The sequence below is a fragment of the Phascolarctos cinereus genome, unplaced genomic scaffold, assembly GCF_003287225.1.
Source record: "Phascolarctos cinereus isolate Bilbo 61053 unplaced genomic scaffold, phaCin_HiC Scaffold_7;HRSCAF=346, whole genome shotgun sequence".
NCBI classification, from domain to species: Eukaryota; Metazoa; Chordata; class Mammalia; order Diprotodontia; family Phascolarctidae; genus Phascolarctos; species Phascolarctos cinereus.
In genome coordinates this window covers 10,271,176-10,290,388 of record NW_027556180.1, presented here as the reverse complement: position 1 = coordinate 10,290,388, position 19,213 = coordinate 10,271,176, and the positions used below count along the sequence as shown (strand labels likewise).

Here is a 19,213-nt window from a genome sequence, read left to right as displayed (position 1 = left end):
TTCTCGGTCCTCTGTAAATGAGAGCTTTGTCCAATGACTAACGGGTTGGAACAACCTATGAGACCTAGGAACTTTATTAACATTCTTTCTATTCATAAAACCCTAGAAATAAAGAAGAAATCAAGAAGATGCAGGTAATTGGAAGGATAATTCTCAGGGGCCCCTTGTAGGAGCTGCTAAATGAGTTTGAGAATTTGTTATCATCACATCCCTGAAGGCAACTGGGAATATCATTTCATTAGGCATTGGGCTGTATCACCTTGTAGGAGTCATGGTGAATGTAAGATTATCATGAAGATCATGGGAATTTATGCACCAAGAGCTGTTGCAGAGCAGGAAGGGATAGACAGATCCTACAAAGAATTTGACAAGATCCTCTGAGCCAAATCAGTATATTCTTTGATATTCTGAGGTATTCAGTTGTGATAATAATAACTAGCATTTATGTAGCACTTTAAAGTGGGCAAGGACTTTACAAGTATTATCTCATTTCATCTTCACAAGAAACTGGGGAGGTAGGTGCTAACTGAGACAGAGGTTAAGTGACTTGCCTGGGGTCACACAGCTAATAAGTGTGTGAGGCTGGATTTGAACTCAGGTCTTCTTGACTTCAGGTCCAACACTACTCCCTATATCCCATAGTTGCTTCTAGGCATGGATAGGAAACTGGACTTGGGGTCAAGAAGACCTGAGTTCAAATATCACCTTAGATATTTTTAGCCGTGTGATTCTACATAGCAAAAGAAATTTATTAAATGCCTCCTTTATGCTACGTAGTGTGGAGAAAAGGATAGTTAGTATGGTATAATGGATAGCACTTTGACTTTGAATCAGAAAGACCTACATTCAAATCCCATCTGACACAACATATGTATGACTTTAGACAAGTTTGCTTAATTTTTCTAGACCACAGTTTCATCATCTGTAAAATGGAGATAATAATACCATCCAACTCCCCAGGTTGTAGTGAGGATCAGATGAGTATATAAAATGTTTTGCAAACTTTAAATCACTTTAAAAATGTTATCTATTTTTGTTGCTATTATTAGCATCCTATACTGTAATAGGAAATAGAAATGGCACATGAGAAGATAAACAATGAACAGTGGCTGGACTTGACCAAAATCATAAAAAAACCCACTGTGCTGGAGAATACACACTTTTCAAGGCTCTCAGATTCCATTGCTGGATGCATGTGAGGTCAGTAAGACCTGAGGTCTGACTTCAAATCCTACCTCAGACACTTATGAGACATGTGACCCTGGGTGTGTCATTTAACCTCCATTCGCCTCAGATTCCTCATCTGTAAAGTGAGGGAGCTCGACTCGGTGCTCTCTAAAGTCCCCTCTAGAGAATCAGTTCATAGAGGTCCTGCCATGTTTTTCAGAAACTGCCCCTCTTGTCATTTCTTTTAGCACAATAGTATGCCATCACAATCACATGCCGCAGCTTGTTCAGCTATGATGACGTCCCCTCAATTTCCCATTCTTTGCCACCACAAAAAGAGCTGCTATAAATAGTTTTATCCATATAAGTCCTTTTCTTTGATCTCTTAGGAATACAGATTTAGTAATGGTATTGCTGGGTCAAAGGGTATGCACAGTTTTATAGTTCTTTGGATATAGTTCCAAATTGTTGTCCAGAATGGTTGAAGCAGTTCCCAACTCTGCCAGCAATTCATTACTTTACCTATTTTTCTCTCATCCCCTCCAGCAATTGTCATTCCTGATAGGTGTGAGGTGGTACCTCAGAGCTGTTTAATTTGAATTTCTCTAATCAATAGTGATTTAGAGCATGTTTATATGACTATAAATAGCTTTGGTTTCTTCTTCTGAAAATTGCCTGTACATATTCTTTGACCATTTATGAATTGGGGAATGATTCTTATTTTTATAAATTTGACTCAGTTCTATACTTGGTATATATTTAAGAAATGACATCTTTATCAGAGAAATAGTGTATTTTTAAAAATATTACTTCATTGTCTATGGTACCTTTTTAGCAAAATGTAGTTTCCTTATTATCTGTTTTAATTAGGTCTATTTTTGCTTTTGTTTTGTCTGAGATCATGGGTGCTACCCCTGCCTTTTTTTTTTTACTTCATTCGAAACATATTAAATCCTTTATTTTAGCTCTATGTATCTTCCTGTTTCAAATGTGTCTCTTGTAAACAACATATCTGCTTCCATTTTATGGGTGAGCTCATCCCATTCACACTCACAGTTATGATGACTGTGTTTTCCCCTCCGTCTCATTATTCTCTCTCTCTTTCTCTTCCCTTCTCAAAAGCCTGTTTTGTTTCTAACCACTGCCACCTTTAATTTGACTTCCCTTTTATCATTCCCTCCTTCCTTCTGTCTTCTTCCCCTCTTCTTTCCCTAATGGGTAAGTTATATTTCTATTCACAACTGTGTATATGCAGTCTTTCAATTGAACAAATTCTGATGAGAGTGAGGTTCAAGCATTGCCTGCCACCCCCATTTTCCCTCCATTGTAAAAGCTCTTCTTTGGGCGCCTCTTTTATATGTGAAAATTTCCCCCATTGTATTTCTCCCTTCCTCTTTTTCCCAGGGTATCCCTCTTTCTACCCCCTTTTTATTTTTAGAGATCATTCCAACATAATCAACACGTACCCAGCCCCTGTGTTGATAACTCTTTCAGTAGCCCTAATAATGATAAAGTTCTTAGGAGTTACAGGTATCACCTTCCTAAATAGGAATGTAAACAGTTTAACTTTATTGAGTCCTTTATGATTACTCTTTCATGTTTACCTTTTAATGCTTTTCTTGGGTTTTCTGTTTAAATGCCAAATTTTCTATTCAGCTCTGGTCTTTTCATCAGGAATTTTTGAAAGTCCTCTATTTCATTAAATATCTATTTTCCTTGAAAGATTACACTCAGTTTTGCTATGTAGGTGATTCTTGGTTGTTATCCTAGCTTCTTTTCCCTCCATAGCATCACATCCTAAGCCTTCCAGTCCTTTAATGTGGAAGCTACTAAATCTTGTGTGATCCTGATTGTAACTCCACGATATTTAAATTTTTTCTTTTTCATTGTTTGAAGTATTTTCTCCTTGTCCTGAGAGCTCTGGAATTTGTCTATAATTATTCCTGGAAGTTTTCATTTTGGGATTTCTTTTAGGAGGTGATTGGTGGATTCTTTCAATTTCTATTTTACCTTGTGGTTCTAGAATAGTGGGGCAGTTTTCCCTGATAATTTCTTGGAATATGATTCCTAGACTCTTTTTTTGATGATGACTTTCAGGTAGTGCAATAATTTTAAAATTATCTCTCCTTGATCTATTTTCTAGGTCAGTTGTTTTTCCAATGAGATATTTCACATTTCTTCTATTTTTTCATTCTTTTGGCTTTTATTGTTTCTTGATATTTCATGGAGTCATCAGCTTTTAAGGAATTATTTTCTTCAGTGAGATTTTGTACCTCTTTTTCCACTTAGTCAATTTTGCTTTTAAAGAAGTTCTTTTCTTCAGTGAATCTTTATGCCTATTCTACATGAGACTGATTCCATTTTAAGGTATTATTTTTCTTCAGTATTTTTGTGTCTCTTTTACCAAGCTGTTAATTCTCTTTTTATAATTTGTTTTTGCCAACCTCTCATTTCTTTTCTTGATTTTTCCTCTACCACTCTTATCTCTTTCTTTAACTCTTCCGGGAATTCTTGTTGGGCTTGGGTCCAATTAGTATTTTTTTTGAGGCTTTTTTTTTTTTTGGTAGCTGTTTTCATATTACTGTCTTCTTCTGGAAGTCTTGGTCTTCCCTGCCTCCATAGTAGCTTTTTATGGTAAAATTGATTTTTTGTTGTTGTTTGATCATTTTGCAGTCTATTTCTTGCCTTTGAACTTTATGTTAAATTTGGGCTCTACTCACCTGGAGGTGGAGAGTCACTGTCCCATACTTCAGGCTTTTTCATGGTGCTGTTTTCAGAGCCAGTTCTAGGGGTCTGAAAGTTTTTGGTGCTTTCAGGTGATGTGATCCTGGGAGCGGTATGGTCACTGCTCTCCTGGTCTGCACTCTGGTCTTTATCAAGGAATGGCCCCCAGTCTCTTGCAGCTACATGCACTAGTATGTTCTCTGCTTTGTTACCTTGACCAGGGTCCCTGCTCCCTTGTGACTGATCTCTTGAGCTCTTCAACCCAGAACAGCATGTGGGCAAGAATTGCCAGTCAGCAAAGGGTCTCCTTTAACCTCTTTCTGAGATGTTTTCCAACCCCCTCATTGTCCCTGGACTGAGAGCTATGAAAGCTTCCACTGTTGCCACCACCATATTATAGATGGTTTGAAATAAAAGTTTAGTAAATGCTTATTGCAATGAACTCCATTGAAATGGACAGTAAACTTCTAATTGCCAGGTGGTTCCAGGACTGGAGAATGATGGAATAGAGATGAGAAGGCAGCTGGTTAAAATGATGGTCAGGGAATGACTCGGAGCATGTGTGGGGCCATCCTAGAGGCAGAAGTCACATCCTAGATGTTAGGTCTTCACCAATTAGGACAGTGGAATCTTAGGGCTGAAGGTTCAGAAGTGAAAGGGTTAAGTCCTCCAAAGCCTGGTCTCTGTGTTGGAAGGAAAGGCAACTAGAGAAGAGGGCACTGAAGAAACTTGAAGCCCAGCTGGAGGCATTCTGGACATTTGGGATCAGTGGTTCCCTGCCTGCTTACGTCTATGCTCCTGTGCACCTCTGAAATCAGGAGCTGGTGGCAGCCAAGGGGAGCCTTCATGGAACAGGTAAACTAGTGTAATTGATTGAAGCAGGCCAGTGGTGTCAAACCCTGAGCAAGAACAGATTTCTGTAGGCTGAATATTGACTCAGAAAACCACAAATTAACATCATCCATATTTTCTTTTCTTTTTATTTATTTTTGTTAAACATTCCCCAACTATGTTTTAATTAGGTTCAGGTAGCACTTTGGAATTTTATGGGCAGTAGGTTTGACACCACAGAAGACAGAAAGGTCACTTCTACATGAAAGGAAGTCAGGACCCAGGCAGAGCAGCCAGGGGCCCCAGCCCTGGTGGCCTCAGAGACACTGAGAAGGCCCCATCTGCAGAATCTCTCCTGGGTCCAAATGACAACAGAGAATTTGTTGTGGGTGTCTTGGAGCCACACTTTCCTTGGTCATCGGTTTTGGATTTTCTTTGCACCTTAGCATGTTCTTCTCAGATGTTGTGATCCTTAAGTACAGAGTCAGTGCCACCCTTCTGGGCAGACGTGAGGCTGGGGAATGGAGATCTTTCCATGTCTCTGGATGACAGTATCAGCCAAGCCTTTGTGCTGCCCCCATGGTGGAGCCCAGGCAGCCCCCTGACCCAACCATGGGAAGCTTTGACCCACAGTTACATAAGTATGTCTGCTATGCAGGAAGGAGCCTGGCCCCACTCACATTTATTATGACTACAATTCAGTATCTTAGAGTGAATCAAGAATCCACTTTTAGCCCCCCTGGCTCTTGCCAGGAAGACAGAATGCTACAGGGCTCTTTCTCCCTTCTGGATTTATGTGGTTTCTATGAATTACCACATGCGCATGCATGCACACGCACACACACACACACGCACACACACACACACACACACACACACATACACACATGCACACACACACACACACACTGGAGGCCCTGAGAGCCAAAGAAAGTTGGTCTATATTTCCAGGGAGCAAGGCACAGCTTTACTGCTGGGTCTTTGTAGGCTTGGGAAGCAGTTGGCTCATGACCCTTTTTCCCTGAGGTGCTAATGAAGCCATGTGCCCGGAGGAGGCTGCCTGTTCAGTGCCTAGGCAAACATGACAATGGATATGTAATTATGGGATTTCCCAGGGACTTTTCAGAGCCCTTGTGTTAAGTATGCTTTTTATGAACCAGATCAAAAGGCTTGCCAGCTTACCCTACAGGGGAGTAGCCTCTTGCTTGTGGCACAAACTATTTCCACTTCCCAGGGCCTAGACAGCTGAGTATCAACAGAACACATATACTTACAGTATAAGTGGGAAAACCAGAGATACATAAACTTGAATAATTGGCTGATAAGATGATACCTGGGCACAAGATCTAAGCAACATAGTTCAACTAAAAATTTATTTGAAACACTCAACAAAATGGTAAACACCCAAATCAATAATATGTAAAAAACAAATCCTTCATCCAAACCAACACATATAAATTGCGTATTAGGTACAAGTTGCTGTATGAAGTCTTGGGACTACAAAGGGGAAAAAATGAAGATTTCTGCCCCAAGTAATATTTTAGTCACATCTGACAGTTTTCCTATCGTGCTGGGTGATAAGTGGGTCATCTAGGAGGGAAGGTTTTTAGGGAGGCAGGAAGCAGGAAGAATGTTTCCATTGGCTCAGGGAAATTCACGGGAATATGGGAGAAATGGGATAGTGAATGAATGACAGAGGAAAAAATGCACGTACTATGCATTTACTTACTAGAAGCACTTTGAGGATGTAAGTATAAGAAGCAAGATTGTCCCTACCCTTAAGAAGCTTACATTCTAATATTTGAAGACAGAACAGGTAGGGTAGTGGCAGTAGCCAGGGAGAGTTGTCTTGGTTAGAGAAGTCATTGCAAAATGAAAGGAAAATAATTCATATAAAATTTTAAGCTTTGCAAAGAATTTTGCATGTTAATTCATTTTATCTTCATTGATGTTTTAGGCTGAGAGATTAGGGTCTATTAAGTATCTGTGGCAGGATTTAAACTCAGGTCTTGCTGAATCCAACTTTGGCCCTAGCTGCCACACAGGAATGAGAAATGGAGCCATAAGGCAATTGACTGACATGTCCTTTCTGGAAATGGTAGCATCAATCTGTTGTCTGGGGACATTGATTGTCCCCTGAGCAAGAAGCCAGGCAGGGGTGGGTGGCACCGTAACAGTGTTCTAGATGTGGAGGACTTGTACTAACCAGGAGCCCAGAGAGCTGGGGTATCTGTTGGAAGTGGAGGTTGGAACACAGGGGAATGATACCAAGGTGGCTCTGGGGTGAGGGCGGGGAAAGAAGGAAGATGGTGGTTTTACTTCATAAATACCAACCAATTTCTAGATCTGGGTTAGAGCTCCATTTGCATTGTGGCCTCTTTCCATTAGCCCCAAACACTAATTGGATAGTAAATTCAGTGATTTAAGATAGAAGCAACCTATTAGTGAAACTCATTCTATTACATAATGGAATACTCCAACTCTGTAGCATGCTTGCTCCACCATGGCAAGCAATGGGCCCTCTATCAATATTTGTTGGTATTGATGCTTTCAGAAGTAAGTAGGTCTCTCTAATATTCAAGCAATGCTAAGATCAGTGGGTTTTTAGCCACTTTCTCCTCTCTGTCTTCTGGAAAGGTCCTTGCGCTTTAACTGTTCTCATGTCTCTGGGTTTAGAAGTGACCGACGGGGAGGAGGGTCTAATGAGCAACTGAGTCACCATACTCTCGTTCTTGAAACAAATCAGTGTCCTCTAATGGCTATCTTGTGACCTGCGTTTAAAGTCCAGTTCCTCCTGTATAACTGTAAAAAAAGGCTATCGCTTCAGATGCAATCATCCCCCGAATATCCCAGACAATGTATGTACTCCAAGAACCCCACAAGCCTCCTAGGCAGTATGCCGTTTAGGAAGAAGGCCTTTGGGTGACACAGGTGTCTTCTGGGGAGGCATCTGCACCTAACAATCTATATCCATGGCTTCCTCATAGTCTTTCTGCAGCTCTTGGCTATTACTAACCCATATGGAACAAAAATCGCTCATATGAAGCTAACTTTGGTGCCTTAGTCGGTGGTTTAAAAATAAAAACCCAACCCATCGTGTTCTTGTGCAATAAATCAGAAGTCCTCCCAAGGTTTCATGACAGTGGGACAATGGCTCCATTAAGTGGAGTCTGTGGGGGAAAGGACCACAACGTTCCTGCAACAACTTTGGGTTTGGAGCAACAATTATTTATGAAACAGATATTTGCTCCTGGGCATGTTTGAGACTTAAATGAAATTCCTTTGACAGCTCTGGTTTTGCTCCATAACAGTTGTAGAATGAGTGACAAGAGTATGTCAGTTGAATGGATGCCCAATAGTCTTAGTCAAAACAGGATGAAAAAGGTAACTCTTTTGCAGCTTGAACCAAAAGCAGAGCCTTGCCCAGCAGCTGAGCCCTTGGGCCCTGACAGTCGTGGTGTTGGCCATTAATTTGGTGAGAATTTGGACGCTGACAGTAAGAAACTAATTCCTTCCTCTTTTAAGTGCCTAACATGCCAGGTTGGGATAGAATCTTGTGTGTTTCTGTTTTGCGGCTGTGTCAGGGAGAGGCCAGGGCTGCTCAGTCCTAAGCAGTGCAAAGCGAGAGGTCCAGCTGTTCTGGGGCTCCCTCTCTCCTTTTTGCCCACCCCTTGCAAACCCTTCACACCTCCACGAAGGCCTAGTGTCCCCTTTATGTCTCCTATCTCCCTTAAGTTCAAAATTTGAGAAGGGATTTTAGATTCTTAACTTTTTTTTTTTTGATCAAATCCTCTTTGCTTTATGTTTTGTTTTGCTTTTAGAAAGGAAAGGTGGTGAAGGGTAAATAAGAGCACTGGACTTAGAACTGAGAGACCTCACTCTGGATTCTGGCACTCTTACTTACTAGCGATATAATCGTTACCAAACTGGATGAATTCAACCCACTTCTGGGGATTCCTGTGGGCAGGGGAGGGAATGGGGCTGGACTTAATGGATCTGTGAGTCATTGGCTCAGACTCGGTATTTAAACCTAGTGAGGTCACTGAGTGGAAGAATGGAGAGACAGGAGAGGGCAGAGACTTGGGGTACACTCACTGTTGGGGCACATTATGTGGCTAATGAGCCAGCAAAGCAGATACAGAAAGAATGGCTGGTAAGTAAGATGAGAAGCACGAGACATTAACTCAGAGAAAAGAGGCTATCCAGGAGGAAGAGGTTGTCAACAGTGTCAAATGCTTCAGAGCTCAGGACCAATTAGCACTAAGAAAAGGTCACTAGAAAAAAAAAAGAGAAGGTCACTTGATTTGGCAGTGGACTGATCATTAAGGAGCCCAGTGTCTCTCGCCTCTGCCTACAGGTAAAGCTGGGCCTCTGAAATGAACTGGGAAATGGGCTGGAGAGACACAGGGCTTCTGCCCTTTAATTTCCTGGGCTCAGGATGGGCTGACCCTGGAGGTAGAGACCTTTGTCCAGCAGCTTTTGAATTTCCATTGTCAGTAGGAAGAGCTGCAATTTTAATGTGCTCTGGAGACTCTCCTCCCTCCTGTCCTCCCTCCTCACCCCTGGGGATTTAATTTCATGGGACTTTACACGGCCTGCTTAGTGAAAGTTGTCTAACCCCAGCTGGTAAGTCCTGTGGATGCCCCAGCTTTGTTACCACATAAGGAAAGGCCTGTGAGCATCTCTGAGGGGCTGGGATCGGAGAGAGAAACAGACAGACAGACAGATGGATGGACACACACATACAGAGAGAGAGAGAGAGAGAGAGAGAATCGTATGAGTATGTGTATGTGAGTGCATGTGCACGTGTGTGTGTGTGTGTGTGTGTGTGTGTGTGAGAGTGTGGGTGCATGTGTGTGTCACTATATGTTTGTGCGAGTGTGTGTGGCAAACGTTGTTTTCTCCTCCTCTCCATAAGAATTTGGACTAGAAGAAAGCAGAAGGCTCTGTGCCATCTAAGCTGTCCAGTTCTGTTTGCTCTTCCCAGAAACATCTGCCATTCTCCAGAGGTCCTCTGGGGAAATGATACTCAACTGAAACCCTTGAAAAAAGAGTCATGAACTCAAGAGACAGTGGGCTTTGATTTCCTCTGCAGTGACTAAGATTCAGGGAGTGGGGAAGGGATAGTGAGTTTCCTGAGCCCATGTGGAAATCTGGTTTGTTCTCTGTCCTTGGGAACCAGCAGGGATCCAGGTTAGTGGAGGATTCAATGGCATGGGCCAGGGTGAGACAGTTCCAGGGGATGAAGGCACTGGGGGTGGGGATGATGGCTTTCAAGAGTGTCCTTTTCTACCATAGCTCCAAATGCTGTGGCAGGATCCCCCCCTTCTCCCTACCCCAGCCTGGACTTATTAAATTCCTGGTTACATTTGGGGAAATTAATTCCATATGGGCCTGGTTTATTTACATGGACTAGTCAAGCTGTTACTGTTGTGTAAGAGCTATTTGACATCTGTGATCTTTCTTTCTTTCTTCTTTCTTTCTTTCTTTCTTTCTTTCTTTCTTTCTTTCTTTCTGTCTTTCTTTTTTCTTTCTGTCTTTCTTTCTTTCTGTCTTTCTTTCTTTCTTCTTTCTCTTTTTTTTTCTTTCTTTCTCTCCTCTTTCTTCCTTTCTTCTTTTTCTTCTTTCCTTTTTTTCCTTTCCTTCTGTCTTCTCTGTTTCTCTCTCTCTTCTTTTCTCTTCTCTCTTCTCTCCTCTCTCTCTCCTCCTCTCTTCTTTCTTTTCTTTTCCCTTTCCTTCTTCTTTCTTTCCTTCTTTCTTCTTTCCCCCCCCTCCCTTCCTTCTCTCTGTATCTATCTGTCTGTCTCTTCCCTCAGGTAGCAGATTGTTCCCAGTAAAGCTATCTTGCTTCTTCCATCCCTCAGGTAGCAGATTGTTCCCAGTAAAGCTATCCTGCTTCTTCCAGAGAAGAAAGGGACTGACATGTGGACTACCTTTTCCGGGAACTGTGGTTTATGGGGCAACCTGTCCTTGGTGCAAGTCAGAGGGGTGGTAGGAGACAAGGATCCATGATGGTTGTGGCCCATTATCCTTTGGAAACTCCTCCCCTTTATGTCATGCTATGGGAATTCACCCCACCCACTCTTAGGAAGTTGTACAACACTCTCCAGGCTGCTGAGGGCATCTGGAAGAGGAGGAGAGAGATCAGGAAACAAGAGCCCTTGGCTCAAAGAGCTACAGAGAAGCAAGGGGTTCTAGAGCCAAGTAACTGGTGTTGGCTGTGGGCTGGGGCAACAAAGAAGAATCATCACTTGCTGAAGCTCTGGGTTGCTCTTTGATGGATGTGTCCCTGGCGTGAGTTTGCTCCCTGTCCTCCAAGAGGTATCCTCCAAGAGTTTGGAATTCTTGGCTCTGAGCCTGAGCCAGTTCCATAAGCAGCCTCAGCCTGGGCTTTTGAATGAAGGCTAGGTCTTACCATCAAATCATAGAATTCCATAGTTGGCAGAGGCCTCAGAGGTCACCTTGTCGCGCCTTTACCTTACCAAGAATGCTGTTTGAAATGTGGCATGCCCCCAAGGTGGTGAACAGTCAGACTGCAAAGATTTCTTGGTAGAGCAAAAGCACTACTCGTCCAGACAGCCCATTCCATGTTGGTTCAGCTCTCATTGCTTGGCTATTTTTCTTAATAGCAAGCCTAGACTTGCCTCTCTCTGACTTTCACCCATTGTTGAGTTCTTGCTTGAACCAATGCTAACAAGTCTTATCTTTCTCTCATTAAACAGCTCTTCAAATGCATGAAGCCAGCTTTTGTGCTCCCCCCCCTCCCCGTTTTATCTTCTCTAGACTAAACATCCCTTGTTCTTCCAGCCGACCCTACCATGACATGACTTGAAGGCTTGTTATTATGCTGGATACCCCCCTTCGAAAGTTCTCCAGCTTTCCAATGTCTTTCTTAAACCATGACGCATAGAACAAAGCACAATATTTCAGACTGGTCAGAATTGGATAGAGCACAATAGGTCCATCACTCAAGACTCTCTCAGCACAGTCTAATTAGTGTCAATTCATGCCTTTGGGCTAAGGCTTTGCTTCTCTAGGAATCCTTCATTCAGATCAAAACACTCTATGAGAATTATAAGATGCTAATATTGTACCAGATATGATTTAGCTGGATGAAGCTTTTCAGCTCCCTTTCTAACCTGACAGATGTCTGAAAAAGAATATAATGGAAAACAAAAACATTGCCCTCTTCCAAACAAGGGAAGGGGGTAGATTCCTTAGCCCTCAGACCATCAAGCTTGCCTTGGATTCCTGGGAAAGTTCTGTGACATATAATTAAATGGAAGGTTTATGAAAATTTGGAAAGAGCAACAGTGATCGAAAAGAGCCTGACTAACCTCACTTCCTTTTTTTGATAGGGGCCATTAGGCTTACAGATTGGAGGAATGCTTCCAACATAGTCTGCCTGTATTTGGGTGATGAGAGGAGTGGAAAACTTACCATAAAGGGTGTGGAGTTGTTAAGATCAAAGAAAAGAAGACGTAGAGGGATGAAGCATGATCACTTGAGACAAGGGATGGGAGTTGCAAAAAGGGATATTAGGCCTCAGTGTAAATTCTTAACAATTTGGGAAGGGGTTCTCCTTCACTGGAAGTTTTAAGGGAAAGCTGGATAAATACTTGTTGGGGATGTTGGGGAAGAGATTCTTGGAAGTTTTAAGGGAAAGCTGGATAAATACTTGTTGGGGATGTTGGGGAAGAGATTCTTGGTGTGCCAGGGTGGGATTAGGTAACTTTTGAGGGCCCATCCAATGCTGACATTCTGTGATTCTCTGATAATCAGGTATTGGGTGTGGAGAGAGACAAGGCTGTGGAAGGGGGAGGGGGAAGAGGTCTAAAGACAAACCACCAACTTCTGGGTTTTATTTACCACCCTTATGGCAGGACATGGTGGTTCCAAAATCAAATGTGATCTCAAGCTATATTGAGAAGTATGTTGTCTAGAACAAAAGAGGCAATAATCTGGTTCCATTATACTCTGGTCAGAGGGTGCCAAATTTTAGGAATGGCCCGACAAATTGAAGTATATCCAGGGAACGGTGACTAGCATGGTGAAGGGACCAAACAGCATGCTATAAATAGATCAACCAAAAGAACTGGAGACATTTAGCCTGCAGAAGGGGACACAGGAAGAATACAACTACTATAGTAAAATATTTTCATGGCAGTCGTTTGGAAAAGGGAAGAGTCATTCAGCTTGACCCAAGAAGGAGACCTAGGCAGTATGAAGAGCAGTAGGTGGCAGTTGAAGAGAGTGAGGTTTTGTCTTGGAAAGAAAAAAATTTCTTAACAATTAGAACTTTTCAAAAGTGGAATGGATTGCCTCTGGGAGCAGGGAGGAAAGCTCCCCCCACCGCACTGAAGGTCTTTAGAATACATTGTATATCCACTTGTTTAGTATATGGTAAAGGAGATTCCTATTTTGTTATGGTTAGATAAGATGACCTTAGAGATCCCTTACAACATTGGGATCCTGTGATTCGGGGGGGCATTTTCCCACTGGTGGGAATGGTTTGGTAACATTGCATCCATAGCTGGTTTCTCTATCCCTGTTTTGTCCAATCTCACATATTTGTGATAGAAAATTAGAGGGGTTTGGCCTTTGACTGTGGAGAAGACACAAGCTACCCAGCCCACTCTTAGGTTGAACTCATGATCTGGACTTTTTTCAGTTCCCTAACTTGATCCAACCAGATTTTGCTTTGAAAACCCCATTTCCCTGTACTTACATAGCTATGATGTAGTCTAATGAAATTCAGATCTGCTTCTGAGCCTTATTTTCCTTAACTGTAAAATGAAGGGCTTGGGCTAGCTGCCCCCGATCTCCCTTCATTGGCAAGGTTCTGTTTAACGTTATTTATCAATGACTTGGATAAAGGCATACTATACTATAAAAGGCTTATTATAATATTTCTTTTTTGTTCATTTGTCTTTCTTTGGTGAGGCAACTGGGGTTAAGTGACTTGCTCAGAGTCACACAGATAGTGACTGTTATGTGTCTGAGGCTGGACTTGAACTCAGGTCCTCCTGACTCCAGGGCCAGTGTGCTATCCACTGCACCATCTAGCTGCCCCTGGCTTATTACATTTCTTGACAACAAGAAGCCAGGAGGGCTTACCTGGATAACAGAGCTGGTATTCCCAAATAGCTCAACTGTCTGGAACTGCAGGCAGAATTAACTAAGAGATATGCTCTTATTTTGGCCCAGACTACTACTCACTACGAATTGTAGAAGCCTTCAACGCCTCCATTTGCGCTTAGGTCAGAAGGTGCAATGACATACCAAAGCCACCAGATGGCACTGGAAGCTCTTCTTCAGAGCAGGCTGTTCTTGAGCTCTTATTTGTCAGCCTCGCTTCCCTGAGCTTTTCTGTGGGTCCCAGGCCTGTTTGAGGGCTCCGCCCAGCTCCAGCAGAGTCAGTGTGTTTGCTGCATTGGAGACCCAGAGTCAGAGTTTCTGTTCACAAGCCTTGCTGTTCTGCGGTGATAAATCTGGGCTCTTATCTACAAAGGAGAAGATGAATGATTGCTGGCAGGGTTCTTAGCAAGAGGCCAAAGGGGACCAATGCAGCAAATGTATTAAAGAAAATGGAACGTTCAGGTTTCACCGGAATGAATGCTATGGGACTCTGGCACTCCATGGCTCCGAGTGAAGGTGCATCGGGAAAATGGAGGCTCTGGGGCTGACAAGGGGACCCGGCAGAGCATGAATCGGGGGAAATGGTGATGACAGGGCCCCAGGGTAGGAGAGCTGGGTGTTTGTTGGCTAAGGACTTCCCTTCCCTGGCTACCTTTGCTTTGACCAAGTGAAGTGGGGTTGAAGCATTATCCAGCTGTTATGGCAGCATTGTGGGGGAAATGCCCTGGTAACCTATGACTGAGTAGACAAAAATCAGAGAGGTATCTGGGGCCCATAAAGATTTATCACCTTGTCCAGGGTCCACCCTCTGCCCCCTGCCCAGAAATGTCCAGGGGTAGGATTTGAACCCAGGTCTCCTTGATTCCCAGCCTCCTTTCACTGGGTCATGTTGTCTCTCTGATATTACCTGTAACATCTTTCAAAATCCGCATGCAAGGTTATCTAGAAGACAGACAAAGGACAGGCTGGGCTGTCTGCAGGACTTGTCTTTGTTTGAATGAATGAACTAACCCTCTACCTGATGAAGCATGTGCAGACATTGTGCTGTATCTGCTTCTATCCTCTACAAAACCATTGGGGAAAATCTCATGAAGCTGGGTTACTTGGTACAACTTCCTGGGAAACCAGTCTCTGGCAGGCCCTCTTCCCAAGCTCAGAATCAATCAGCATGGATGTGCTCAAGGCTGGGTACACGCATGATCTTGGTTCTCAGGGACCTGCCCGTGGCCTTATTGAGGCAAGATTGACAAGATTGACACTCATAAAGCAATAGTAAAGTAGACAAGTCACTCCAGAATGAAGAGATGCTTTTTAGCAAACTTAAAGGGCTGATGGCATTCAGAGGAGGAACATAGAGAGTGAAGGTCATCCTATGGGCCACTAGGCAAACATCCACCCAGTGCTGAGGGGTTCCTACTATGTACTTGTCACAACATTTAAGTATTTGTGATATAGCCATCACAACAAACATTCATTAAGTGCTAACTACCTGTAAGGCATTTGTCTAGGCACTAGAGATCTAAAGACAAAGATAAAACAGTTCCTGTCCTACATTTTGCTGTAGGAACACATGCACACAGATTAATAAACACAAAGTCTATACAAATGAATAGAAAGCCCATTCAAGAAATGGAGAATGCTAACAACTGAGGAAATAGGGAAAAGTGATGTTCTGGGTTAGGCAGCACCTGAGCTGTCTTCAGAAGAAAGCTAAACCTTCTCTAGAAGGAGTTGAGGAAGGGGTGCCTTCTGGGAGGAAGGGACAGATAGATTGGGGATGGACCATCATGGCTGGGGGGGGCAGCTCCCAGAGTGAGTGGAATGCTTGCTTTGTACTCACCTATGAGAGGTGGAGGGAGCTCATTCATGGAAGGTTGGGGATTGTGTGTTTCATTCTGGTGACAACAGAGAGTCAAAGAGGTTGGCTTAGAAGAAAGAGCTTTTGTCTTGGAGTCAGAGGATCCAGGTTCAAATCCCATTGCTGGCCCATACTTCTGGTATGATCTTCGGCTGATTAACTAATCAACTAGCACCTATTTAGTAGTTGCTATGTGCCAGGCACTTTGCTAGGGAGTGTGGATACTAATTGAGAAATGAAGATTCTTACCCTCCAAGAGCTTACTCCTCCAAGAGGAGAAAACATGTACATGTGCCTGTGGAAGCTTCTTTATCTCTCTTTGTCTCAGTTTCCTCACCTGTAAAAAGAGAGGACTGGGCAAGATGGACCCTGGCGTCCCTTCTAGATCTAAATCTAGCACTTAAGATTTTTGAAGAGGAGAGTAATGCGGTTGGATCTTCGATCTAGCAGGGAGCCAGATTCCATAATCTGAGTTTCAATGGCTCCTCACTTCTGTTTGCTCTCACAGAGAAGGACTGATGAGGGATGAACAAGGCCTGAGGCAGGAGAAGAGGAAGCCAAGTGGACTAGATTCAATTCTATCTAATTCAACAAACATTTATCGAGGGCTTACTATGCAGATGCTGCACCAGCCAAACAATTCCAATTCTGAATAACTAGAAATTGCCTGGAAATAGATGCAAAACCTTCTCATCAAATCTCCCTGGATAGATGCAGAAGTGCCTCTGAGTCATACTCATGTAAAAGCCTTTTCACCATCTCACTCTGGGCATGCATTAAGCCATGGAAGGAGATAAATAGGGATTTCATATACATCCTAGTGCTGGTGTCTTAGCTTGGTAGGACTGGGGCTATGTCTCTCAAAATCTCCATTTCTATGGAAGAAGAGGAATCATCCTTATCAAGAATAGGCTATGTAGACTAATGATCGAGGAAAACTGGAGGAGAGAGAGACAGAAAGGGACAGATAGAGAGAGAGAGACAGAAAAGCAGAGACAGAGAGATAGAGAGAGAAAAGAGACAGAGGGAGACACACACAGAAAGAGACAATGAGAAAGACAGAGATGTGTATAGAGACAAGAGAGACAGAGATGAGAAAGAGACAGAGAGATAGAGATAGACAGAGATACAATAAAGAGATGAAGACAGAACCTGAGTTGTAGAAATAGATACACAGAGACAGGAAGAGACAGAGACAAAGAGAGTGATACAGACTGAGATGAAGAAGAAGAAGAAGAAGAAGAAGAAGAAGAAGAAGAAGAAGAAGAAGAAGAAGAAGAAGAAGAAGAAGAAAAGAAGAAGAAGAAGAGGAGGAGGAGGAGGAGAGGAGGAGGAGGAGAAGAAGAAGGAGGAGGAGGAGGAGGAGGAGGAGAGGAGGAGAAGGAGAAGGAGGAGGAGGAGAAGGAGGAGGAGGAGGAGAAGGAAGAGGAGGAGGAGAAGGAGAGGAGGAGAAGGAAGAGGAGGAGGAATTGACGATTTAGTATTTTGAAGACAGACTCTCTCTCTCTTTCTTTTCTCTGAGAATATGTAGTTAGAAAAATATATACACCATATCCAAATAGCCAACGCATATCTTCTAATGTTCAATTCTGCTGAAAAGGATGCTTGCTTAACAGTTACATGAAAATTGCTTTCAACTGGGGGCAGGGCTGGGAAAGGTAAGAGACAGTGGCATTGATTAAAGATATGTTTTCTCCCTTTGACTGAAGATCAATCATCATCTAATATTTATCCCTTAACAAGCTGAGGCTTAATTTGCTAATGAGAGCTCATCACACAGCTGCACATATGAGCTCCATTGGCATGGATGCACAAATTGGCATCTTTTCATCTTCCTGCCCTGGGCTTCCTGGCTGGCTGATTGCGATGTGAAGAAGAGGGACACACTAGCACATTCATACACTTACCACCTTGTATTGCTTTCTGGGATCACAAAGTCATAACTTTAGAGCTGAAAGGGACCTTAGAGACAATTTAGCCCAAACTTCTTGTTTTACAGAGGAGGAGAATGAGGCCCAGAGAAGAGTATTTGCCCAGCCTCTCCCAGGTAGTAAGTGGAAGACCTGGAATGTGAAGTCACCTCCTCTGGCTGGAGAGCCAATAGTCCCTCCTGTCAGAGTGGAATGGCTACTGGCATGGTCCAAACTTCATCAACTCCTTCTATCCAATCAGCAAGCACTCAGTCATCTAGGTAAGTCACTTCATCACTTGCCACCTCTGGACCTCTATTTCCTTTTTTTGTAAAATGAGATGCTTGGGCTAGATGACCTCTAAGGTCCACCTCCAGAGCTATGATCCTGACTTATTGGAATGTTTGCTATGCAGGAACCCTGGGCTACATAGGGTTTCAAGGTGTTAGAAAGAAAGCTTTGCACATAGAGGATCTAAGAAGGGCCCAGAAGAGCACAAGAAGATGAGTACATAAGAATGCACATATGAATATGATGTGAGCATCCTCCACCCAAACAGGATATAATTTGAAATTTGTTTTTCTCTACTAGTAGGGATTAGCTGGACCTGACAAGTCCACCCTCCCTTTTCCCCACAATCCCACTAATCAGAACCTAACCCAGAAGCCTGTATGATGTAGAATATCTCTAAACATATTTGGAATGAATAAACAGCAACCATGAGGACATGCCTTTGAGAGAGTCATGTGAGGTTTGGGGTTCAGTCTGTGGACAACAAAAGACCAAGCCAAGCATCCCACATTCAACTTGAACCAAGGAGTTTGAGTCACTAGCCCCATGCTCTATCCAAGGGAGCTGACTGACTTCAAGACAACACACCTGAAGATAAATTGAGGACAAGAGACAGACGTGGAAATATATTTAAGAAGATTCAGGAAAGTCACAGCACATAAGTCCATAGCAGCCTGAAATGGCCATCCAAGCTCAGTGATGAATCAGCAGAGTGTTTGGGAGCAGTTGGACTTCTCCTGTAAAAGCATTCATTGGGATGCCAGGACAATACGTCTCTCAGGAAGGGTCTGTGGAGGGTGAGTGGAGGTCTGGGCTCATACCCTGTTGAGTTCAGGGAGCACTGTGTGTGTGCCTGAGCAGAGGGCAATGCCAACTGTAAACCAGGACAGGAGAAGGCACACCCTGAGGGAGATGACTCACTAGCACACCATAGCACTGGAGAGAAAATCTGGGAGAAACACTGGTGGTCACTAGAACCTCAGTGGTCTGCTGATGCCCAGAACTGGTGAGCTCCTAGAAGGCAGGGAACATACCTTGGTCTTTTTATCATCAAGAACAGCTCAAGCACTGCCTTTAACATGAATCCTTCCCTGATTCCTCTGACTGCTAGCATTTTTCCCTCCCCAAATTACCCAGCATTTTTATGTTTTATTTGTTTTGTATCTTCCTCTATAGCTATGTGTTGTTTCCTCCAAAAGAATGTAAGCTTTTTGAGGACAGTGGGGTTTTTTTTGGTATTCATATCCCTAGTACCTAGCACAGTGTCTAATAATAATTGCTAGCATTTATTTAC

At 43.1% G+C, this 19,213-nt stretch overlaps 1 long non-coding RNA gene across 1 annotated transcript; it reads left to right on the top strand.

Moving 5' to 3' along the window:
* The first annotated feature begins 8,729 nt into the window (after positions 1 to 8,729).
* LOC110210184 (uncharacterized) lies at positions 8,730 to 10,981 on the top strand. The gene is made up of 2 exons (XR_002325046.2): positions 8,730 to 8,875; positions 10,587 to 10,981. It is a non-coding gene; the product is annotated as an uncharacterized LOC110210184 (long non-coding RNA).
* The last annotated feature ends 8,232 nt before the right edge of the window (positions 10,982 to 19,213 follow it).